A 27,062-nucleotide genomic window follows, 5' to 3' on the forward strand; every position below is an offset into this window, starting at 1 on the left:
ACAGCTTGACAAAGGGAACACACGGCTTGACACCTGTTGTCCGCATTTCTGGTGAAATACCTCCACACCGAAGAGCTGATTTTTTTGGTATTTTCACCTGGCATGTCAACGGCCATATTCCTCCCACGGACAACAGGTGTCTCCCCGGGTGCCTGACTTAAACAAACCACCTCACCATCAGAATCCTCCTGGTCAATTTCCTCCCCAGCGCCAGCAACACCCATATCCTCCTCATCCTGGTGTACTTCAACACTGACATCTTCAATCTGACTATCAGGAACTGGACTGTGGGTGCTCCTTCCAGCACTTGCAGGGGGCGTGCAAATGGTGGAAGGCGCATGCTCTTCACGTCCAGTGTTGGGAAGGTCAGGCATCGCAACCGACACAATTGGACTCTCCTTGTGGATTTGGGATTTCGAAGAATGCACAGTTCTTTGCTGTGCTGCTTTTGCCAGCTTGAGTCTTTTCATTTTTCTAGCGAGAGGCTGAGTGCTTCCATCCTCATGTGAAGCTGAACCACTAGCCATGAACATAGGCCAGGGCCTCAGCCGTTCCTTGCCACTCCGTGTGGTAAATGGCATATTGGCAAGTTTACGCTTCTCCTCCGACAATTTTATTTTAGGTTTTGGAGTCCTTTTTTTACTGATATTTGGTGTTTTGGATTTGACATGCTCTGTACTATGACATTGGGCATCGGCCTTGGCAGACGACGTTGCTGGCATTTCATCGTCTCGGCGATGACTAGTGGCAGCAGCTTCAGCACGAGGTGGAAGTGGATCTTGATCTTTCCCTAATTTTGGAACCTCAACATTTTTGTTCTCCATATTTTAATAGGCACAACTAAAAGGCACCTCAGGTAAACAATGGAGATGGATACTAGTATACAATTATGGACTGCCTGCCGAGTGCAGACACAGAGGTAGCCACAGCCGTGAACTACCGTACTGTACTGTGTCTGCTGCTAATATAGACTGGTTGATAAAGAGATGTCTATGTAACTATGTATGTATAAAGAAGAAAGAAAAAAAAACCACGGTTAGGTGGTATACAATTATGGACGGACTGCCTGCCGAGTGCAGACACAGAGGTAGCCACAGCCGTGAACTACCGTACTGTACTGTGTCTGCTGCTAATAATATAGACTGGTTGATAAAGAGATGTCGTAGTAGTATGTATGTATAAAGAAGAAAGAAAAAAAAACCACGGTTAGGTGGTATACAATTATGGACGGACTGCCTGCCGAGTGCAGACACAGAGGTAGCCACAGCCGTGAACTACCGTACTGTACTGTGTCTGCTGCTAATATAGACTGGTTGATAAAGAGATGTCTATGTAACTATGTATGTATAAAGAAGAAAGAAAAAAAAACCACGGTTAGGTGGTATACAATTATGGACGGACTGCCTGCCGAGTGCAGACACAGAGGTAGCCACAGCCGTGAACTACCGTACTGTACTGTGTCTGCTGCTAATAATATAGACTGGTTGATAAAGAGATGTCGTAGTAGTATGTATGTATAAAGAAGAAAGAAAAAAAAACCACGGTTAGGTGGTATACAATTATGGACGGACTGCCTGCCGAGTGCAGACACAGAGGTAGCCACAGCCGTGAACTACCGTACTGTACTGTGTCTGCTGCTAATATAGACTGGTTGATAAAGAGATGTCTATGTAACTATGTATGTATAAAGAAGAAAGAAAAAAAAACCACGGTTAGGTGGTATACAATTATGGACGGACTGCCTGCCGAGTGCAGACACAGAGGTAGCCACAGCCGTGAACTACCGTACTGTACTGTGTCTGCTGCTAATATAGACTGGTTGATAAAGAGATGTCTATGTAACTATGTATGTATAAAGAAGAAAGAAAAAAAAACCACGGTTAGGTGGTATACAATTATGGACGGACTGCCTGCCGAGTGCAGACACAGAGGTAGCCACAGCCGTGAACTACCGTACTGTACTGTGTCTGCTGCTAATATAGACTGGTTGATAAAGAGATGTCTATGTAACTATGTATGTATAAAGAAGAAAGAAAAAAAAAACCACGGTTAGGTGGTATACAATTATGGACGGACTGCCTGCCGAGTGCAGACACAGAGGTAGCCACAGCCGTGAACTACCGTACTGTACTGTGTCTGCTGCTAATATAGACTGGTTGATAAAGAGATGTCTATGTAACTATGTATGTATAAAGAAGAAAGAAAAAAAAACCACGGTTAGGTGGTATACAATTATGGACGGACTGCCTGCCGAGTGCAGACACAGAGGTAGCCACAGCCGTGAACTACCGTACTGTACTGTGTCTGCTGCTAATATAGACTGGTTGATAAAGAGATGTCGTAGTAGTATGTATGTATAAAGAAGAAAAAAAAACCACGGTTAGGTGGTATACAATTATGGACGGACTGCCTGCCGAGTGCAGACACAGAGGTAGCCACAGCCGTGAACTACCGTACTGTGTCTGCTGCGACTGGATGATAAATGATATAAAAAATATATATATATCACTACTGCAGCCGGACAGGTATATATTATATGTTATATAATGACGGACCTGCTGGACACTGTCTGTCAGCAGAATGAGTTTTATTTTTATAGAATAAAAAAAACAACAACACACAAGTGAAGTCACACGACGAGTGTTTAACTTTTTCAGGCAATCACAATATAAGTATACTACTAACTATACTGGTGGTCAGTGTGGTCAGGTCACTGGTCAGTCACACTGGCAGTGGCACTCCTGCAGCAAAAGTGTGCACTGTTTAATTTTAATATAATATTATGTACTCCTGGCTCCTGCTATAACCTATAACTGGCACTGCAGTGCTCCCCAGTCTCCCCCACAATTATAAGCTGTGTGAGCTGAGCAGTCAGACAGATATATAATATATATAGATGATGCAGCACACTGGGCTGAGCCTGAGCAGTGCACACAGATATGGTATGTGACTGAGTCACTGTGTGTATCGCTTTTTTCAGGCAGAGAACGGATATATTAAATAAACTGCACTGTCTGGTGGTCACTCACTAGTAAACTCTCTGCACTCTCTACACTTCTACAGTACTCCTCCTAGTCCTAAGCTCCAGTACATCTCTCTCTCTTATAATCTAAATGGAGAGGACGCCAGCCACGTCCTCTCCCTATCAATCTCAATGCACGTGTGAAAATGGCGGCGACGCGCGGCTCCTTATATAGAATCCGAGTCTCGCGATAGAATCCGAGCCTCGCGAGAATCCGACAGCGTCATGATGACGTTCGGGCGCGCTCGGGTTAACCGAGCAAGGCGGGAAGATCCGAGTCGCTCGGACCCGTGAAAAAAAACATGAAGTTCGGGCGGGTTCGGATTCAGAGAAACCGAACCCGCTCATCTCTAATATTACACTAACCAATTCTGAGTCCTTCAGTAACCCCCGATTGCTCTGTGCCACGGAGGACGGTGATCTCCAAAAGCTCCAAACTGAACCCGTCACCCAAGAAGAAAAGAGAGGAGGAACATCTCAACCCACATACATCCCCGGTTAGTAACTGTACATACGACTACACAATTACAGTATATTCGGGGACTACACTCCCAGGCTGGCTTCCTATCATCATTATAATCCTATTTTGTTTCCTTTTAATATTCATAGAAATTACTTTTGTTATATAGTTTTACCATCATTTGGAAAGCTAAGCATTCTCTCAATATGTAGAAAATAAATAAAGGCAAAAGGATATTCGCTCTCAGTCAGCTCCTGCTGTGCAGAAGAAATTAAAACTAGATTAAGCAGACTACAGGTGTACGTGAGAAACAATTGCAGCAAGTTGCAGAATCTCACTGATAATTACACGTCAAGAAGCTCTTCCACTGACAAACACTGCAGCTATTCCCCGTAGCATTTTCAGGCTTCACTCCGGTTGTAATGTCTGCTAACCAAGTGTCAGGACCGCATTTCCTCATCAATGCCTTCCCTTCAACTCGTACAATGGCCCTCATTCCGAGTTGTTCGCTCGGTATTTTTCATCGCATCGCAATGAAAATCCGCTTAGTACGCATGCGCAATGTTCGCACTGCGACTGCGCCAAGTAACTTTGCTATGTAGAAAGTAATTTTACTCACGGCTTTTTCATCGCTCCGGCGATCGTAATGTGATTGACAGGAAATGGGTGTTACTGGGCGGAAACACGGCGTTTCAGGGGCGTGTGGCTGAAAACGCTACCGTTTCCGGAAAAAACGCAGGAGTGGCCGGAGAAACGGTGGGAGTGCCTGGGCGAACGCTGGGTGTGTTTGTGACGTCAAACAGGAACGACAAGCACTGAACTGATCGCACAGGCAGAGTAAGTCTGAAGCTACTCTGAAACTGCTAAGTAGTTAGTAATCGCAATATTGCGAATACATCGGTCGCAATTTTAAGAAGCTAAGATTCACTCCCAGTAGGCGGCGGCTTAGCGTGTGTAACTCTGCTAAATTCGCCTTGCGACCGATCAACTCGGAATGAGGGCCAATATATATGTCTACGTTCATTGCAAAATCAACATTGCCGGTGTGATAATTACACTGAAACATCTAAATGAGAAACTTGCTTACATATATTTATGTGTATAATAGGTTATTTTTACTGGGCCTGTCAGTTGTGCGGAGGCCGCCATTTTGTGAATGCTAAACATTTACTAGGAATGATATTACTGAGGTATGAGGCACACAGCAGGGGAGATTATGACCACCAGGTTCCTATGCCTTCCCACTGAAGTTACAAACACTTAGATTGACCTAAACTTGGTGATTTGGTTGCTTTGTGTATTACTGTTTAATTTAATTCAAGCAAATGTTTCTGATATTATCACTCTCATGTGTCCCAGTATAAACATCTTTCCAATAATAATCCATTTGATTGGACTGGTTGGAACACATACTTACCTAGAGTTGGCATGCTGGGAATTACATCATCACAACCAGGGCTGGATCTAGGCCAAATTTTTTGGTAAGCAAATAAACACTTTGGTGCCCCCCTAAGTACTTTTGCACGTGAAAAATTAAGGGGGAGTGGTCTCTTAGGAAAAGCCCAGTTGTAGTGCCCTTTACACATTGTGCCCACCGTATTAGTGCCCCATAACACGCAGAGCAAATGGGTTGATTCTGGTTCAGGAAACAGTAGGACAAACCAACTGTTTGCTAAGTGCCTCCTCTATGTCATCAGTAGGTGCCCAGCTCACAGCTCCTCAGGGATGAAGGGAGTATGTATGTGGTAGGTGGGTGATCGTCTGGGGAAAGAGGTTTAGCACTGCCACCACCAAGAATGGGTATGTGTAATATTTCTATGATTTTACAGTATTCTAAGGGCTAGAACACAACATGAGTACATCAAATAATAGCATTGGAGTCCAGTTTGTTCCTAAACCAGGCATTCAGAACACCCTGTAGAAATCCTGTGTTGACCACTGCAGTTGTTGCCCAGTTACACCCATTCTTTCTAAAGTGGAGGTGTGACCTGCAGTTGTGACCAGGGACATTTCTTGGGCCGGGCGAGTCGTGGAATCACACAGGGCGCTGCGGCCACTGTTTTTAGCAGTATTCTATGCGGTTTAGCCGACCGCATTGAATACTGATAAAATGTCCTACCCAAAATGGCCACCGCCGTAGAGGAGACAGATGCTAAATGTCCTACAGGACCTCCAGCATCTGTGAGGGATGAGGACGCCAATACCAGGAAGTCTCGGGAGCAGCATCCACCTGTCGGGGACCCGCCGCGAGATGCTGCAGTGCCGCAGGCACCAAACAGGAGGCGGCCCGTGGCGTGAAACCCCTTGACAACAAGCAAAAAGGTATCCATTATTGGGCAGGCCAGGGCATAACTGGGGCATAATAAATTATACTGGGCAGTACTGTGTGGGGCATAATAAACTGTCAGGGGCATTACTATGTATCATACACAGTAATGTCCCTGAGACTTTATTATGCCCCACACAGTACTACCCAGGACAACTTATTATGCCCCACAGTATACAGATAATTATGGTGTAGGGGGAATTACTGTGTGGGGCATATTATGGTGCAGGGGGGCATTACTGTGGGGCATAATTTGGTGGGATTTTTTTCTTTTTCTGCAAGACCACACCCATTTTAGTGAGGCCGCGTGCACTTCAGCAAGGCCACGCCCTATGGGGGGGGCACAGTTTTTTACTGTTCGCACTGGGAGCTAAAATGTCTAGAAACGGCTCTGGTTGTGACATTATAAACTGCAGCCAATACCACAATCTCTCTCCGCCGTATCACTCTCCAATGTTTTGTACATCTGTTCCACTAACACAAATGAAAACAACAACATACAACAATATGACAAAGTACAAACCACAAAATTAATATATGGAATTTATTTGATATTTGTTGACCAAGCTTGTTCCATACAAGTCCTGCATATTATCCTGTTGACAGTCTGTCAGTTACAGCAGACTGTTATCCAATCCATGATTCCTCTGACTGGAGGGTAGATGTACAGTACTAAGCCTTGGACAGAGATAAAGTACCACCCAATCAGCTCCTGCCATTATTCAAACACAGGGGTAGATGTATTAACCTGTAGAAGGCATAAGGAAGTGATAAACCAGTGTTAAAGCAGTGTTAAGTGCAAGGTGATAACGCATCAGCCAATCAGCTCCTAACTGTTAATTTACAAATGAGAGCTGATTGGCTGGTGTGTTTATCACCTTGCATTTATCACTGGTTTATCACTTCCTTATGCCTTCTCCAGGTTAATACATCAGTCTGTAACATGACAGTTGTTTGATACTTTATCTATCTCCACTTTATAACTCTCCAAGGCTTAGTACATATACCCCAAGATAAGGAAGACACAATCCATGAGTAACAAGATGATCTGTACATTTATTAATAAGACACAAAACATATATATATATATATATATATATATATATATATATAATTGTGAACTTACATTACAAAATCTTTTGTGAACTTGTGAATTTTTTTTAACTTTGATAACATTAATATTAATATAACGTTTTGTGCTAGGTGGTACTCCTGCTGTAAAAGTCTGTTTGTGGAGGGTAACGGACCCACTAGCTTAGTATGTTAAAGTCTTATGTAAAACAAAGTAATATGCTTCAAGTATAAACTGAGCCAGAGGCGGAACTACCGCCAGTGCAACCAGTGCGTTGCACTGGGGCCCGCCACTGTCCAGGGGCCCAAAGCATGTAATGAGTCAAACTGACTCATTACATGCCGCTGTGTGCTGCGGGCAACCGCTGCCCGCAGCACACAGCCGCCCAGACAGAGAGGAGAGGAGCAGCGGTACGGGGGAAGGAGGAGGAGGGAGGTGGAGGAGGGAGCCACAGCAGCGCTTTACTACTGGTTGAGGCGCTGCTGCTGCTGTCCCTCTGCTTCACTATAGACTGTCTTCCGAGAACAGCCTATAGTGAAGCAGAGGGGCAGCAGCAGCAGCGCTTCCACAAATAACACAGCGCTGCTGCGGCTCCCTCCTCCACCTCCCTCCTCCTCCTTCTCTCCTGCCCAGAAATCGTTCTTTCGTTCTTTCTTTCTTTCTTTCTTTCTTTCTTTCTTTCTTTCTTTCTTTCTTTCTTTCTTTCTTTCTTTCTTCCTTTCTTTCTTTCTTTCTTTCCTTCCATGTACAAAAAGGGGGACTGCCTGCCGGAATGTGTAAAAAGGGGGAATCTGCCTGACGCGATGTGTAAAAAGGGGGAATCTGTCTGCCGCGATGTGTAACAAGGGCACGCTGTCTGCCGCAATGTGTAAAAAGGGGACGCTGTCTGCCGCTATGTTTAACAAGGGCACGCTGTCTGCCGTTATGTGTAAAAAGTGTACGCTGTCTGCAGCTATGTGTAACAAGGGCACGCTGTCTGCCGTTATGTGTAAAAAGGGGACGCTGTCGCCGTTATGTGTAAAAAGTGCATGCTGTCTGCCGCTATGTGTAAAAAGGGCACGCTGTCTTCCGTAATGTGTAAAAAGGGGACACTGTCTGTTGTAATGTGTAAAAAGAGGAATCTGTCCGCCGTAAGGTGTAAAAGGGTTTCTACCTGGTGTAGTGGTGCTACTGTGCGGCGTAATTTGAATAATGGAGACTACTGTGCACCGTTTTATGAATTGGTATTATTTTTTGGCCACACCCCTTCCCCACAAAGCCACGCCACTATGTATTTTTGCGCGTGCCTACGGCACGCACTGCCCCTGTTTTGCATGCAGGGGTGGGGCTCCGATGCCGTTTCTTGCACACAGTGCTAAAATGTCTAGTTACGGCACTGTTTCTAGGTATCCATTTCTCTGGCCCTGAGCAGGTCCCCCTCACCAGATCCTCTCCAGGGGTGAGGGGGTGGACTTGGATGGGATGCGGGGCCCAAAGCATTTTGTCGCACCTGGGCCCACCGCTCGCTTGTTCCGACACTGAACTGAGCAGTGGTACTGTATTATGAATACTATTACTATTATAATCCTTTATTTATATGGGGACACAAGGGGTCCGGAGCACCTTACAAAGTACAAAATAAGAAACAAGTGACTTACAATACAGAACACTGCATGGCAAGGGCAGGGTACAGTATATAAACATTGCTGCATCTGCAGTCATAATACTCAAATAAGCCTCAGAACGGCAGAACCCAAAAATTAGGCAGAGGGGAGGAGATGATGGTATACGTGAGGGAAGGAACAGCACATGATGAGAAGGCCCTGCTTGTGAGAGCTTACATTCTAAAGTGGAGGGGCAGGTGACACAGTGAGGAAGGAGCAAGGAGCAGTGGGTTACTTAGGATGAGAGCAGGAAGGCTTTGATAAAGAAGTGAGTCTTTAGAGTCCATTTGAAGTGTTGTAGAGAGGTAGAAAGTCTAATAGGGAGAGGAAGAGAATTCCAGAGGTAGGAAGCAGAATAGGCAAAATGTTGGAGGTGGGAGTGGGAGGAACTAATCAGTAGGCAGGAGAGGCGGCATGAATTTGCGGACCAAAGAGGGTGGAGGGGAGTGTAAAGGGAGATAAGGTCAGAGATGTAAATGGGAGAGGAATCGGTGAGGTCTTTGGAAGTGAGTGTGAGAAGCTTGAATTGGGTTCTGAAAGGGAAGAAGAGCCAGAGTAGGGCTTGTAGAGAAGGGGTGGCAGATGTAGTATGTCTGGAGAGGAAGATGAGCTGGGCAGCAGCATTGAGGATACATTGGAGTAGAGAGAGGCTGTAGTCAGGGAGGCCAGACAGGAGGAGATCACAGTAATCCAGTCTGGAAATAACCAGTGAGTGGATGAAGTGCCTTAGTAGCATCCAGTGTGAGAAAGGATTTGAATCTGGAAAATATGAGATCGAAACTCCAAGACAGCGTACTTGCGGGCTAGAGGTGTAATTATGTTGTACATTATGATAATAATACAGGTTGAGTATCTCTTATCCAAAATGCTTGGGACCAGAGGTATTTTGGATATTGGATTTTTCCGTATTTTGGAATAATTGCATACCATAGTGAGATATCATGGTGATGGGACCTAAATCTAAGCACAGAATGCATTTATGTTACATATACACCTTATACACACAGCCTGAAGGTCATTTTAGCCAATATTTTTAATAACTCTGTGTATTAAACAAAGTTTGTGTACATTGAGCCATCAGAAAACAAAGTTTCACTATCTCACTCTCACTCAAAAAATTCCGTATTTCGGAATATTCCGTATTTCGGAATATATGGATATGGGATACTCAACCTGTACAATGTTAGAAGGGGTTATACATACACCCCAACTGACCAAATTTCTCTTACGTCCGAGAGGATGACCATGGGGTATAGATGGGCTCCGCAGGAGACATGGGCACTCTAAAGACTTTAGGTGGGTGTGCACTGGCTCCTCCCTCTATGCCCCTCCTCCAGACCTCAGTTAGATCCTGTGCCCAGAGGAGACTGGGTGCACTGCAGGGGAGCTCTACTGAGTTTCTCTGAAAAAGACTTTTGTTAGGTTTTTTATTTTCAGGGAGCACTGCTGGCAACAGGCTCCCTGCGTCGTGGGACTAAGAAGAGAGATGCAGACCTACTTAAGTGATAGGCTCTGCTTCTTAGGCTACTGGACACCATTAGCTCCAGAGGGTCGGAACACAGGTCTCACACTCGTTGTTCGTCCGGAGCCGCGCCGCCGTCCTCCTCACAGAGCCGGAAGATAGAAGCCGGGTGAGTATAAGAAGAAAGAAGACTTCAGAGGCGGCAGAAGACTTCTGATCTTCACTGAGGCACTGTAAGGGTGCAGGGCGCGGGGGGGGGGGGGGGGGGCGTTCTGGGCAGCAAAATTAACCTCTAGGGACACTGGCATTGAGATATATATATATATATATATATACTGCGGAGGCAGTATATTACACAAACCCCCGCCAGTATAAAGATTTGAGCGGGACCGAAGCCCGCCATTGAGGGGGCGGAGCTTGATCCTCCAGCACTAACCAGCGCCATTTTCTCCACAGCACGCTGCAGAGAAGCTGCTCCCCGGACTCTCCCCTGCTGAACACAAGTACAGAGGGCACAAAAGAGGGGGGGGGGGCACATTTATTTGGCACAGTGAGCTATTATATATATATATATATATATATATATATATATATATACAAAGCGAAATGGCGGCACTCCCAGTCTTTCTTTGATAGAAAAATCAGTGTTTTATTTCAACGTTTCGGGAACCTGTCCCGTCGTCAGGAACATATATATATATATATATATATATATATATAGAAAAGCGCTGTACTGACTGGGTTTATATTCCAGTGTCCGGTGGTGCTGGGTGTGTGCTGGCATACTCTCTCTCTGTCTCTCCAAAGGGCCTTATTAGGGGACTGTCTCCATATAGATATATATCCCTGGGTGTGTGGGGGTGTCGGTATGTGTGTGTCGGCATGTCTGAAGCGGAAGGCTCATCTAAGGAGGAGGTGGAGCAGATGATTGTGGTGTCTCCGTCGGCGACGCCGACACCTGATTGGTTGGATATGTGGAATGTTTTAAATGCAAATGTGTCTTTATTACATAAGAGATTGGGCAAAGCAGAGTCCAGGGAAGGAACAGGGAGTCAATCCATGGCTTTGGCTGTGTCACAGGGCCCTTCAGGGTCTCAGAAACGTCCCCTGCCCCATGTAGCAGACACAGATACCGACACGGATTCTAACTCCAGTGTCGACTACGATTATGCGAGGTTACACCCTAGGGTGGCCAAAAGAATTCATTATATGATTATGGCTATAACAGATGTTTTGCATATCACAGATGACCCCTCTGTTCCTGACACGAGGGTATGCATGTTTAAGGAAAAGAAACCTGAGGTAACCTTTCCCCCGTCTCATGAGCTGAACGCCTTATTTGAAAAGACTTGGGAGACTCCAGACATGAAACTGCAGATTCCCAAGAGAATTCTTATGGCGTACCCTTTCCCCGCGCAGGACAGGGTATGGTGGGAATCCTCACCCAGGGTGGACAAGGCTTTAACGCGCTTGTCCAAAAAGGTGGCGCTACCATCTCCAGACACGGCAGCCCTCAAGGATCCTGCTGATCGCAGACAGGAGACTACCTTAAAATCAATTTATACACATACGGGTGCCTTGCTCAGACCGGCGGTAGCGTCGGCATGGGTATGTAGCGCAGTAGCAGCGTGGGCAGATATCTTGTTATCTGGCATTGACACCCTAGATAGGGATACCATTTTATTGACCTTGGGTCACATTAAAGACGCAGCCTTATATATGAGAGACGCTGCGAGAGACGTTGGGCTGTTAGGTTCAAAAGCCTACGCCATGGCTGTTTCTGCTAGGCGAGCCCTGTGGACCCGTCAATGGACGGGGGATGCTGATTCAAAGAGACATATGGAAGTTTTACCTTACAAGGGTGAGGTCTAATTTGGGGAGGGTCTAGAGCACCTGGTTTCCACGGCTACCGCGGGTAAATCTTCTTTTTTGCCTTATGTTCCCCCACAGCAAAAGAAAACACCGCAATATCAGATGCAGTCCTTTCGGTCGCATAAGTCCAGAAGAGCTCGGGGCTCTTCCTTCCTCACCAGAGGTAAGGGTAGAGGGAAAAGAATGCCTGCGACGGCTAGTTCCCAGGAGCAGAAGTCCTCCCCGGCTTCTACTAAATCCACCGCATGACGCTGGGGCACCGCTGAGGGAGTCCGCGCCGGTGGGGGCACGTCTTCGACTCTTCAGCCAGGTCTGGGTTCTGACAGACGTGGATCCTTGGGCGATGGAAATTATATCCCAAGGCTACAAACTGGAATTCGAAGAGGTGCCCCCTCACCGATTTTTCAAGTCGGCCTTGCCAGCTTCTCCCTCAGAGAGGGAAATAGTTTTAGCTGCAATTCAAAAGCTGTATCAACAGCAAGTGATTATCAGGGTTCCCCTAGTCCAACAGGAAAAAGGGTATTATTCAACCCTGTTTGTGGTCCCGAAACCGGATGGCTCAGTCAGACCCATTCTGAATCTAAAATCCCTAAAAAAGTTCAAATTCAAGATGGAATCGCTTCGGCAGTGATCTCCAGCCTGGAAGGGGGGGGGGGATTTTATGGTGTCACTAGACGTAAAGGATGCATACCTTCATGTCCCCATTTATCCCCCTCATCAGGCGTACCTGAGATTCGCTGTACAGGACTGTCATTACCAGTTTCAGACGTTGCCGTTTGGGCTTTCCACGGCCCGAGGATTTTCACCAAGGTAATGGCGGAAATGATGGTGCTCCTGCGCAAGCAGGGAGTCACAATTATCCCGTACTTGGACGATCTCCTGATAAAAGAGAGATCGAGAGATCAATTGATGAAAAGCGTGTGTCACGCCGCAGCCCCGGGCCCCTTACTTACCTCTCCGGGCGCACTGGTCCTCTTTGCGGCCGTCCTCGCTGGCGGCTCCCGTCGCTCGGCCCGGCGTCTGGGCGGGTGACGTCATCAGGCACTTCCCACCAACCAGCTGGTGGTGGGAAGTATAAATTCAGGCACCAGGAACTGCATCAGTGCCTGAGTATCATCAGTTCCCCAGGAGTGGTGATCGCCAGACTTCCGTGCCTCCAAGCACCTCCGTGCCTCCAAGCACCTCCGTGCCTCCGTGCCTCCGAGCATCCCCGTGCCTCCCAGCACCTCCGTGCCTCCCAGCACCTCCGTGCCTCCGAGCATCCCCGTGCCTCCCAGCACCTCCGTGCCTCCGAGCATCTCCGTGCCTCCAAGCACCTCCGTGCCTCCGAGCATCTCCGTGCCTCCAAGCACCTCCGTGCCTCCGAGCATCTCCGTGCCTCCAAGCACCTCCGTGCCTCCGAGCATCTCCGTGCCTCCAAGCACCTCCGTGCCTCCAAGTACCTCCGTGCCTCCAAGCACCTCCGTGCCTCCAAGCACCTCAGTGCCTCCAAGCTCCTTAGTGCCTCCAAGCACCTCAGTGTCTCCACGCACCTCAGCGCCTCCAAGCACCTCAGTGCCTCCAAGCGCCTCACCGCCTCCAAGCACCTCAGTGTCTCCAAGCGCCTCCAAGCACTTCAGCGCCTCCCTGCACCTCAGTGCCTCCAAGCACTTCAGCGCCTACAAACACTTCAGTGTCTCCAAGCCCCAGCGCACGTAAGCGCAGTTGTGCCTCCAGCACCTGGTATTCTTCTCTGATTCACCAGCACCTTTCAAGTTCTGTCTTTCAGGAGACCTTCAGCGTCCACGTGTGCCTCCTGTTTGCTGACCTGATCCTGCATGAGGAAAACTTACATTCGGCCATCTCTACTGCGGCCCAGTTGCGGTTCCTCTTCCCGGTCACCGGAAGAAACCCCGAGTCCACAACACTCCCAAACCAGGTCAGTGATAGTATACTCAGGCCCCATGGACCCGGGGGATCGGAACACGGACTCAAGTGCCATCCAGAATCTGGCTTCCCGAGTACAAAGTCAGGAAGCGGCACAAGGTCAGGTGATGCAGCACCTCCAGGAGTTGTCCGGGCGTCTGGATCAGATCCAGGCGTCTCTAGCCTCGGTAATTCCGGCACCAGTTCCAGTAGCCGCACCAGTTGCCGCTTCCAGCAATGTTCAACCATCGGCCGGTGCCACTCCGCGCCTTCAGCTGCCTACTCCGTCCCGTTATAATGGGAATCCTAAAAATTGTCGTGGTTTTTTAAACCAATGCGAGGTACATTTCGAGCTACTTGCACATAACTTTCCTACAGACCGGTCCAAGGTGGCATATATTATTTCTCTGCTGGAAGGATCTGCCTTGGATTGGGTGTCTCCATTATGGGAACGTTCGGATTCACTGGTTTCCAATTACTCCGAATTCATCACGTCTTTTTGACGAGCCCGGCAGGATGACCTCGGCCTCTTCTGATTTGCTCCGCATCCGTCAAGGCTCCCGATCTGTGGGTCAGTATGTGGTTCATTTTTAAACCATTGCCTCTGAACTTCGCTGGAATAATGAGGCTCTGAGAGCTGCTTTCTGGAACGGTCTCTCTGATCGCCTGAAGGATGAGTTGGTCACTCGGGAGCTTCCGGATTCTTTAGAGGAATTGATCTCTCTCTGTGTCAAGGTAGATCTCCGGATGCAGGAACGTGGAGATGAACGTAGTCGATCGGATCGTTCTAGGTTCCGGCTTCCCCCTGCAAGGCAAGCGGTGGTCCCAAGTCCAGACGAACCCATGCAGATTAACCGATCCAGATTGTCCCCGGAGGAGCGACAGCGTCGTCATGAGGGTACACTCTGTCTGTACTGCGGAGCTGCGGGTCACTTCATCAAGTCTTGCAAATCCCGTCCGGGAAACGGGCAGGCCTAGCTTGTTCCGGAGGAGTCAAGTTGGGGGTTACGACCAAATCTTCTCCGACTTCGGACTGTTTGCTTCCTGTAACGTTAACCACCAAGGTTACTTCCAAGTCTTTTGAAGCCCTGTTAGACTGCGGGGCTGCGGGGAATTTCGTTTCTTCCCTCTGTGTCCAAAGCCTGAATTTGGAAGTACGGTCCATCGAACGGCCTATTTTCTTGACAGCTATCAATGGTACTAGGATATCCAAGGGTATCATTACAGAACACACGGTTCCAGTTAAATTACAGGTCGGGGCTCTACATCAAGAATATTTGGAGTTCCTGGTGATTCCGATCTGGTTCTCGGAATGGCCTTGGCTCAGAATTCACAATCCCCATATCGATTGGAAGACCGCACAGATTCGGTCTTGGAGTTCTTTTTGTCACGCTAACTGTCTCACTCCTGTCTGTCCGCTTCATGTTTCTACTAAGGCGGAGGAAGAACTTATCCCGGAGGCGTACCAAGAGTTCAAGGATGTGTTCTCGGAACAGGCGGCTGACCAGTTACCACCCCATAGGTCTTGGGACTGCCCCATTGACCTCATCCCAGGGAAAATGCCGCCCCGGGGTCGCATTTATCCTCTGTCCCTTCCAGAGACACAAGCTATGTCAGACTATATCAAGTCCAATCTTCACAAGGGATTCATTCGCCCCTCTATCTCCCCGGCTGGGGTGGGCTTCTACTTCGTGAAAAAGAAGGACGGAGGGTTAAGACCGTGTATCGACTACCGCGGCCTAAATGATATTACCATCAAAAATAAATACCCCTTGCCTCTAATCACAGAGCTATTTGATAGAGTTCGTGGTGCCCACGTTTTTTCCAAGCTCGATTTGAGGGGGGCCTATAACCTTATACGCACCAGAGAGGGAGATGAATGGAAGACCGCCTTCAATACCCGGGATGGGCATTATGAGTATCTGGTGATGCCGTTCGGTCTTAGCAATGCTCATGCTGTCTTCCAGGGATTCGTCAATGAAATCTTCCGAGACATGTTATACCTAAGTGTCGTGGTGTATTTGGATGACATACTGATTTTTTCCAAAGACCTTGCTGAACACAGGATACAGGTCAAAGAGGTACTCCGCCGTCTACGCGAGAATCATGTCTATGCCAAGTTATCCAAGTGTACCTTCGAAGTAACATCAATACCGTTCCTCGGTTATATCATCTCGGGGATGGAGCTTCGCATGGACCCGGAGAATCTTTCCGCCATTCGGGACTGGGCACAGCCACTCTCCTTGAAAGCAATACAGAGATTCCTGGGTTTTGCGAACTATTATAGAAAGTTCATTAGAAGTTTCTCCACCATTGTTGCACCCATTACCGCCTTGACGAGGAAGGGTTGCAACCCGGGTTTGTGGCCCCCCGAAGCCATAGAGGCCTTTTCCCACTTGAAATTGGCCTTTATGTCTGCTCCAGTACTCCAACAACCAAATTTCGAGGAACCTTTCTTCCTAGAAGTTGACGCATCCTCGGTCGGAGTTGGGGCCGTTCTCTCTCAGTACGCCTCAGATAAGAAATTACATCCGTGTGGCTTTCACTCTCGTAAATTCTCTCCGGCTGAACGAAATTACACTATTGGAGACCAGGAACTCTTGGCAATTAAATCTGCCTTGGAAGAGTGGAGATATCTCTTAGAAGGGGCCAAACATGTGATTACCATTTACAATGATCACAAAAATTTGTTGTATATCAAAACCGCACAGTGCTTGAATCCTCGCCATGCTAGATGGGCACTCTTCTTCACTCGATTTTCTTTTGTTATCAAGTACCGAGCCGGGACTTTAAATACTAAAGCGGATGCACTGTCCCGTTCACAAACTCCCACAGATGAAGAGGATTCTTTTGAGCGGAGTTTAATTCTGAATCCAATTTCTGTCTCCGCTGCCTCAACTACTCCAGGTCCTCCCCCTGGAAGAATGTCCGTACCAGCTAAATTCCGGTCGAGGATACTACAATGGGCCCATATCTCCTAGTTTTCCGGTCATCCCGGCACCCAGAAGATGTACAAGTTTCTGCAAAGATCTTACTGGTGGGACTCCATGAGGAAGGATGTACAGGATTACGTTAATTCTTGTCCACAGTGTATACAGCATAAATCTCCCCATCTACCTCCTGCTGGGTTACTTCGTCCTCTGCCCATTCCTATGAAACCATGGACTCACATTTCCATGGACTTCGTCACCGACTTGCCCTATTCCAAAGGTTTCAACACTGTCTGGGTGATCGTCGACCGTTTTTCGAAGATGGTGCATTTCGTTCCTTTGAGTGGTCTGCCGACAGCTCCTAAATTAGCTCTAATATTTGTCCGAGAACATTTTCGGTTGTATGGGTTGCCTCAAGAAATAGTCTCTGATCGAGGGGTACAGTTCACCGCAAGGTTTTGGAAAGCTCTCTGCTTGGCCTTACAAATTAAACTTAAGTTTTCTTCCGCTTATCACCCCCAAACTAATGGGCAAACGGAACGAGTCAATCAAGACTTGGTGTTAGGGTCTCCTGCTCTGTGCTGCCACGTCGTCATGGCAACCGGGAGACAAGTGCTAGCGGAGTAACCTGAGCGTAGCTGATACTCCGGTTCGGGTCTTTTGCTGTGCAGTGGTTACAGGCTCTGTGCACGGCAGGGGATCCGGTGCTGGTTTTTGTGCTCACAGTCTGTGAGGTCTGAGTGGGGCGTGGACAGCACCTGCTATATAAACCCTCTTCTCAGGTTAGGCAGATGCTGCTGAATCTTTGTTGGTTAGTCAGTTCCTGAAAGCTAGCTAGTACTGTGTAAACTTTGTATTTGTTTGTTGCTTACTGCAAATAGGCCTTGGGATTTGGTATTACACTCTGCCAATCCAGACCTAGCAGTAAGACTGGAGTCAGTCGTTTAACCTGCTGGGGTTCTTTTGCTACTCTGTGAACCTAGCAAGTTTGCGGCTGTATTCTCAGACTTGCCTGCCAAAATCCTTTCTCACTGTGCAAGGTGTTCAGGTGTCAGTTTAGTGGCAGTAAGCTGAACCAGTGCACTGCAAGTGAGGACTAGGATTGTGGAGACTCTCCTTGTGTCTATTGTTCCATCTCTGACCAAGGAGTTTACTGCCACACCCGTTGGTAACCCTTTAGGGTTTTGCTGTTGCCCTTAGCAACAGCATTTCGGGTTCTCTACGTATTAAATCACAACATCTCGCTTCTTTCCATCTGAGCATTCCTAATACTAGGGAGACACCCAGTTTCTTAGCCTTTGGGCTTCTCTGTTCACTTTGTGTTTATTTTGTTACCCTATCACCTTCTATGTATGTAATGTCATATTCCCCAGTCTGTCTGTGAGTTCATTTGTTTTGCATCCCTCTCCGTTCAGACACCAGTACATTCCTGCTGGCACTGGTGTGCAAAACATATTCAGCAGCCTAATACTCCTGTTGAAATTTTGTGGGAATATGGAGCATACCCCTCAAAATACTTTGCAACAGGTGGTCGATCAGGTGCAGGTCCTGACTCGACAATTTAATGATTTGTCCATTAAAATGCACACCTCGCAGGCCGCTGGCGGAGCTCCCGCAGCAGCAGTGCCTTCAGGGGTTAAGGAGCCGAAAGTAAATCTCCCGGATCGTTTTTCTGGAGATCGCTCGCAGTTCTTTTGTTTCAAGGAGAGTTGCAAGCTATATTTCCAGCTTAGGCCTCAGTCTTCTGGGTCGGAGATTCAGCGGGTGGGCATAGTGATTTCCTTGCTACAAGGAGACCCACAGGTCTGGGCATATGGGTTGCAGCCTGACTGTCCGTTGCTTAAAAGTGTTGATGCTTTTTTTACGGCACTGGGCATGTTGTATGATGACCCTGACAAGACGGCCTCAGCCGAGGCTCAGATTTCGATCCTTAAGCAAGGGCGAAGGCCAGTTGAGGTTTATTGTACGGAGTTTCGGAGGTTGGCCCATGATACCCAGTGGAATGACCCAGCACTGAGACACCAGTACCGAAGAGGTCTTTCTAACCAGTTAAAAGACCAACTGGTACAATATCCCTTGCCTGATAGCTTGGATCAGCTCATGCAGTTATCCATTCGGGTGGATAGACGGCTGAGAGAGCGTAGGCTTGAAAGGGAGACCGAGGTTTCCTTCTTTCCCAAGGGAACCTCAGACTCTGAGGAATTTTCCGAGGAGCCTATGCAGATTGGGGCTACCCGCCTCTCCTCGCGTGAGAAGACGCGGAGGAGACAGCAGGGGTTATGTTTGTACTGTGGGAATAAAGGTCATGTGGTAGTATCATGCCCAGAAAAGCCGGAAAACTTCAGGGCCTGAGGGTGATGGGAAATATCCTGTCAGGCCAGAAGTCAGAATTTCCCAAGAAGACTTTTATCATTCCGGTGACCTTGAAGATCCTCGGTCAAACTGTCAAGACCGAGGCCTTTGTGGACAGTGGGGCCGACGGGGTTTTTATGGACCGCCAATTCGCCCTGAAACACTCTGTTCCCTTAGTACCCTTCGCATCGGAAATTGAGATTTGTGGGTTAAACGGGGAACCATTATCCCAGGGTAAAATTACCTCTTGCACTAGCCAGATTTCTTTGTTTATTGGAGCCACACACTCTGAGAAATTGTCCTTTTATGTGACTGTCTGTACTTTTGCCCCATTGGTGTTGGGGTTACCCTGGTTAAGGGCACACAATCCTCAATTTGACTGGGTCTCTGGGGAGATTCTTAGTTATGGGTACTGATTGTTTCAGGAGTTGCTTGAGCCTTCCAGTCAGGCTTTCGCAGCTAAGTTTGCCAGGATTGCCAGGATGTTATGCAGATTTTGCGGACGTGTTCTCCAAAAGAGTTGCAGAGGTACTACCTCCCCATCGCCCCTATGACTGTGCAATTGATTTGTTGCCGAATGCTAAGCTTCCCAAGAGCAGGTTGTACTCCCTGTCACGTCCTGAGACTCAGGCTATGGCAGAGTACATTCAGGAGAACTTGGCTAAGGGATTTATCAGACCTTCACAGTCTCCAGTTGGGTCGGGGTTCTTCTTCGTGGGTAAAAAGGACGGTTCGTTGCGACCCTGCATCGACTTCAGGGAATTGAACCGTATCACGATTAAAAACTCATACCCACTGCCTCTCATTTCGGTCTTGTTTGACCAGCTTCGTACTGCCACCATTTTTTCTAAGATTGACCTACGCGGTGCGTACAATCTAATCCGAATAAGAGAGGGGGATGAATGGAAGACTGCCTTTAATACCCACTCAGGGCATTATGAATATTTGGTGATGCCTTTTGGGCTCTGTAATGCCCCGGCAGTCTTCCAGGACTTCATGAACGATGTGCTCAGGGAATATTTGGATAGATTCTTAGTTGTATACTTAGATGACATCCTAATCTTCTCCCATTCCCTGGAGGAACATCGGAAGCATGTACGCTTAGTCCTCCAGAAACTCAGAGACCACCGGCTTGGGGCGAAGCTGGAGAAGTGCGAATTTGAAGTTCAGCAAATCGCATTTCTAGGATATATTATCTCCCCAGAAGGTTTCCAAATGGAGGGTTCCAAGGTACAGGCAGTCCTGGATTGGGTGCAGCCCACTAGTTTGAAGGCGCTTCAGCATTTTCTGGGCTTTGCGAATTTTTATAGACGATTTATCGCTGGATTTTCGTCTATAGTGGCGCCCTTAGTGGCACTCACTAAGAAAGGGGCGGATGTTGCTCACTGGTCTTGTGAGGCCAAAGCGGCTTTTGCCCGTCTCAAAAGGGCATTTGTCTCGGCCAAGGTGCTGCGACACCCAGATCCAGAGCGTCCTTTTGTGGTGGAGGTGGATGCCTCTGAGATGGGTATTGGGGCAGTGCTCTCTCAGATGGGGGTGTCTGATAATCGCCTTCATCCCTGTGCTTACTTTTCCCGTAAATTTTCGCCTGCCGAGATGAATTATGACGTGGGTAACCGGGAATTGTTGGCTATTAAGGATGCACTCGAGGAGTGGAGACACTGGCTTGAGGGGGCTAAGTTTGTGGTCTCAATTCTCACCGACCATAAGAATTTGGCATATTTAGAATCAGCGAAGCGCCTCAATGCCAGGCAGGCACGATGGGCTTTGTTTTTTGCTCGCTTTAATTTTTTGATAACATATCGCCCTGGGTCAAAAAACATCAAGGCTGATGCGCTCTCGCGGAGTTTTGCTCCAATCCAGGAGACCACCGAGGAGCCATTGCCCATTGTGTCCCCATCATGTATTAAAGTGGGCATTACCCAGGACCTCTTGTCATTAGTCCTTAGAGCACAGGAGCAGGCTCCTCCAGACCTTCCGGTAGGTCTTTTGTTTGTGCCTCCTAGGTTAAGACAGCGAGTGTTCCTGGAATTCCATGCCAAGAAGTCGGCAGGTCACCCGGGTATTGCCAGAACTCGGGAGTTGCTATCTAGGGCGGTGTGGTGGCCCTCGGTGGCTAGGGATGTGGATCAGTGGGTTCGGGCATGTGACATCTGTGCCCGAAATAAGACTCCTAGAGGGGTTCCTGTTGGCCCATTACATCCACTCTCTATTCCATCTAAGCCATGGACCCACATTTCAATGGATTTTGTGGTGGACTTGCCCAAATCCTCGGGGATGACAGCCATCTGGGTTGTCGTTGACAGGTTTTCTGCTGCTGAATCTTTGTTGGTTAGTCAGTTCCTGAAAGCTAGCTAGTACTGTGTAAACTTTGTATTTGTTTGTTGCTTACTGCAAATAGGCCTTGGGATTTGGTATTACACTCTGCCAATCCAGACCTAGCAGTAAGACTGGAGTCAGTCGTTTAACCTGCTGGGGTTCTTTTGCTACTCTGTGAACCTAGCAAGTTTGCGGCTGTATTCTCAGACTTGCCTGCCAAAATCCTTTCTCACTGTGCAAGGTGTTCAGGTGTCAGTTTAGTGGCAGTAAGCTGAACCAGTGCACTGCAAGTGAGGACTAGGTGTCAGATTGTGTTTGGGCTGTGTCCCCGGAGGGGGCGCTAGTGGGTCAGTGGAGGTAGATGGGAGAAAACGAGGAGGCTGGATAACGTTCCTGCGCATGAGCGCAATGGTATTTATTTGGCAGATGATATTAAACAGGATGGTAGCAGAAACAATAATAACAGATGAATAAAGTCAATCACTCAGCATGATAACTGAAAGTCTATGGCAATGGATGACAGATGACTTGAGAAAATAATAACCGGTAATATATAAACAGAAGAACAAGTGCTTGTGAAATGGTTCTGGTTTGGAAACCAGTGCAGGTTTTAAAACAGGAAACTTAGGCAGCAAGGTGTAGAATGGCAAACCTGAGCAGAGGCAGGAGTCTGACTTCACAGTGCAGGTGATGAGGCACTGGCAGCAGCAAGCTGTATCACAGGTGGAGGAATGAAACACACCTGGAGTCAGTCTCAACTGCAGGCTGAAGCACACAAGGTGGTGATGAGTGTGAAGCCTTGTTGCAGGTTGCAGGTATTGCTGGGCCTTGAAGTTCCACGGAGCTGTGCAGAGTAACCAGGAGTACAAGTTCTTAACCAGAGAACCAGGAACACAGGAGGAACAGGAACAGATCCTTTCACATGGGTCGCAGGAATGACACAAAGTCCAGGATGCCTGCAGACTGATCCTGCAGTCTCTTATGTACCCCATGGTGCACAGGGATTGGATGAGTGAAGGAAAGTGGGTGCGGCCAAGCACCGGATTGGCCGCAGTGTACTGGCTGTTTACAGACTGTCATGGCGGCGCCCACGCTGCGGCCTAGCAGGGACGCGGCGCGCTACATGCCCGCTGTCTCAGGAGTGTTCCCAGGCCCTTGATGATGTCCCATGGCAGGGGCATAGGCGACAGGTGACCGCAGGGAGCCAGGACGGAGTCCGCAGCGGCGGACGGATGTCAGCCTGGTAAGTCGATTCCTGACAGTACCCCCTCCTTTAGGGGTGGACACCGAACACCCACGTGATTTGGAGGGATGAGTGCTGTGGAAGACACGGACCAACCTAGGAGCATGGACATCGGACGAATTCACCCAACTTCTCTCCTCTGGGCCATAACCGGACCAATCGACCAGGTACTGGAGACGTCCATACCGACAACGGGAGTCCAGAATTTTGTTGATCTCGAATTCCACGCCCCGCTGAGTTCGAACCTTGGGACCTACTGGAAGAGTATTCTGAAAGCGGTTTAGGACTAGAGGTCTGAGGAGAGAAATATGAAAAGCGTTAGGTATACGAAGGGAAGATGGTAACTTTAATTTATAGGCCACTGGGTTGATGACTCTTTCGACAGGGTAAGGACCAATGAAGCGTGGTGCAAACTTCATGGATGGGACCCTGAGACGGAGGTTACGGGTTGATAGCCAAACCTTGTCCCCAGGTTTCAAATGGGGAACCGCACGTCTCTTGCGGTCGGCAAAGACCTTGTACCGACTGGAGGCCTTTTTGAGGGAAACGTGAATTTTTCTCCAAATAGATGAAAACTGAGTCAGAGCAGTAGTGGCAGCAGGAACATCCATATGAGGGAGTTCTTGGAAATCAGGTACACGGGGATGTTGCCCATATACTGCAAAGAATGGTGTCGTTTCAGTGGCAGTATGGTATCGAAAGTTGTGGGCAAACTCAGCCCATGGGAGCAGATCGAACCAGTCATCCTGGGAAGATGAAACATATAATCTTAAAAAAGTCTCAAGTTCTTGATTGACCCTCTCTGTCTGCCCATTCGTCTGAGGATGGTATGAAGATGAAAACTTCAGTTTGACCTGCATGGCAGAACAGAGGGCCCTCCAAAACCTCGCTACAAACTGTACCCCCCGGTCAGATATTATTTCAGAGGGTAAACCATGTAAGCGGAAAATCTCCCGTAGGAAGATTTGGGCAAGTTTTGGGGCAGAAGGGAGACCCTGGAGAGGAACAAAATGAGCCATCTTGGTGAATCTGTCCACTACAACCCAAATGGTATTATGTCCTTGAGAAGGAGGAAGGTCGGTGATAAAATCCATGGACAGGTGTGACCAGGGACGACTAGGGATAGACAGTGGTTGTAACTGACCTGCTGGAGACTGACGAGGAGTCTTGTGCTGCACACATTTAGGACAGGATGCCACGAAATCCTGGATGTCCATTTTCATCTTTGGCCACCAATATGTAGCAGAAAGGAACTTGTAGGTCTTCAGGACCCCAGGATGACCAGTAAACTTGGATTGATGGGCCCAAGATAGCAACTTGGGACGGAGATCTGGGGAAACAAAAGTCTTACCAGGAGGAGGAGCTGGGGAGACTTGAGATGCAGCGAAAACCACGGGACTCAGGATGGAATGTGGCACTGAGTCAGATGTTCCTTCTTCAGATTCCATGGATCGGGATAACGCGTCGGCTTTCACATTCTGCGAACCTGGGCGGAAATGAAGCTTGAAATTAAAACGTGAGAAAAACATAGCCCACCTGGACTGGCGAGGGTTAAGGCACTGAGCTGCCTTTAAATATAGCAGGTTTTTATGATCCGTGTAGATATTAAACGGATGTTTGGCCCCTTCTAGGAGATATCTCCATTCCTCGAGAGCCAGCTTGATCGCCAGTAGTTCTTGATCTCCCACGGAGTAGTTAGCTTCTGCAGGAAGAAACTTTCGAGAATAAAATCCACAAGGGTGGACTTTCCCATCGGATCCCTTCTGGGAGAGAACAGCTCCAACCCCAACTGTAGAGGCATCTACCTCCAACTCGAATGGTCTGTTGACATCTGGCTGAGACAGCACTGGAGCAGACATAAAGGCTAGCTTGATCTTCTGGAAGGCTGCCAAGGCTTCTTCTGACCAGTTGGAATGGTCTGCCCCTTTCCGAGTTAGGTTGGTAATAGGAGCGATGAGAGTGGAGAATCCTCGAATAAATTTTCTATAGTAGTTGGCGAAACCCAGGAATCGCTGGATAGACTTGAGAGAGTTTGGAATGGACCAATTGGCAATAGCTTCCAATTTTGTCGGGTCCATCTGAAGATCCGATCCGGAAATTATATAACCCAGGAAGGGTATAGAGGGAACTTCAAAGGTGCATTTAGATAGTTTCCCGTAGAGCCGGTTCTCACGAAGACGTCGGAGAACTTCACAAACTTGTAGACGATGAGATGGAAGGTCTTGGGAGAAGATAAGGATATCATCTAAGTAAAACAACGAGGTACTTATACAGGACATCACGAAAGATTTCGTTCACAAAGTGTTGGAACACTGCTGGAGCATTACTCAACCCAAATGGCATTACCAGGTATTCATAATGGCCATCTCGAGTGTTGAAAGCTGTCTTCCACTCGTCACCACTCCGGATTCTGACGAGATTATAGGCACCGCGGAGATCTAACTTGGTGAAGATGCGGGCTCCTTTAACTCTGTCAAATAATTCGGTAATGAGTGGTAATGGATAACTATTCTTGATAGTAATGTCATTGAGACCCCGATAGTCAATGCATGGACGCAGTCCTCCATCCTTCTTTTTAACAAAGAAGAAACCTGCACCAGCGGGAGATGATGACGGACGGATGAATCCCTTCTGAAGATTCTCTCTGATGTAATTACTCATCGCCTCAGTTTCAGGAACAGACAACGGGTAGGTGCGCCCCCTAGGTGGCTTCTTGCCAGGAAGGAGATCGATGGGACAATCCCATTCCCTATGGGGCGGCAGGATATCAGCAGCCTTTTCACAGAAGACGTCTGAGAAGTCTTGATAAGCTGCTGGGAGACTTGACTGTGTCTTTACTTCGGTAGACTTAATGGGACACACTTGGGCTAGGCAGGATTGATGACAATGTGAACCCCATGAGGTAAGCTGCAACGTTGACCAGTCAAACTGTGGATTATGTAGCTGGAGCCAGGGCATGCCCAAGACAATCTCCTGGGTGGCTTGAGGGATGACCAGGAACTTGATCAGTTCAGAATGGAGAAATCCAACTCCCAGAACCACTGGAACAGTTTGATGAGAAATGTTCCCCTTGGAGATTCGACTACCATCCACAGCAGTAATGTAAACTGGACAAGAAAGTTCACAGGTAGATAGGCAAAATTTATTTACCGCAGCTTGGGTGATAAAGTTTCCTGCAGCACCACAGTCCACTAATGCTGACGCAGACTGGAGCCCAACTGGAGTCTCTAGCATCACTGGAAGGATGAGGTCTTGTTGAGAAGGAGCTTGACTGAAAGATCCTAACTTGACTCCTCCCTTACAAGTCAGGATCTGGCGTTTCCCGAACGCACCGTGCAGGAGTTAATCTGATGGCCCGCAGCAGCACAGTATAGGCAGAGTCTCTCACGTATTCTTCTTGCCCGCTCTTCAGGAGTTAGGCGGGACCTATTTATCTGCATAGGCTCGTCAGAAGAGGGAGACTGGAACTGTACAGAAGGTATGAACCTTGATCTGCGTGGCTCACTCCGAGCGCGTTCATTATTGCGTTCGCGGATGCGAGAGTCCAACTTAATGCACAGGGAGGTCAAATCAGACAGTTGAACAGGAATGTCACGGGTCGCCAATTCATCCTTGATCCGATCCGAGAGTCCGTGCCAGAAAGCTGCTACCAGAGCTTGGTTGTTCCACTGAACCTCTGCAGCCAACGTCTGGAACTGGATGACATATTGTCCCATGCTTCGGGTACCTTGACGAAGTTGGATCAGGTCTGCCGAAGCTGATGTCGCACGACCAGGCTCGTCAAAGATCCGTCTGAAGGTTGACACGAAGTCTGTGTAGTTGTTAATCAGAGGGTCAGCACGTTCCCACAGAGGAGACACCCAACTCAGAGCAGATCCAGAGAGTAAGGAGATGATGTAGGCAACCTTGGATCTTGGCGTGGGGAAATTATGTGGCAATAACTCAAACTGTATTTCACATTGATTGAGAAACCCGCGACATAACTTAGGACTGCCATCATACTTGCTCGGCACGGGCAGATGCAGACGTGACACTGGAGCTGATGCAGCCGGCATAGAAGAACTCACAGCACTGGCAGGTGCTGGAGTAACAGGAACAGTAGGAGAGAGTACACTAGGCAGGGATTGCTGTAGTGTATCTAATCGGGAGGACATCCCTTGCAGGAATTGAAGCATCTGCTGCTGCACAACCTCCTGACCATCCAGACGGGAGACCAGATTTTGCAAGGCCTCTGACCCCACACTCCGTCCACCATCCGAGTCCATCGATCCTGGACTTACTGTCAGATTGTGTTTGGGCTGTGTCCCCGGAGGGGGCGCTAGTGGGTCAGTGGAGGTAGATGGGAGAAAACGAGGAGGCTGGATAACGTTCCTGCGCATGAGCGCAATGGTATTTATTTGGCAGATGATATTAAACAGGATGGTAGCAGAAACAATAATAACAGATGAATAAAGTC

The sequence above is a fragment of the Pseudophryne corroboree genome, chromosome 1 (genome assembly GCF_028390025.1).
Source record: "Pseudophryne corroboree isolate aPseCor3 chromosome 1, aPseCor3.hap2, whole genome shotgun sequence".
NCBI classification, from domain to species: domain Eukaryota; kingdom Metazoa; phylum Chordata; class Amphibia; order Anura; family Myobatrachidae; genus Pseudophryne; species Pseudophryne corroboree.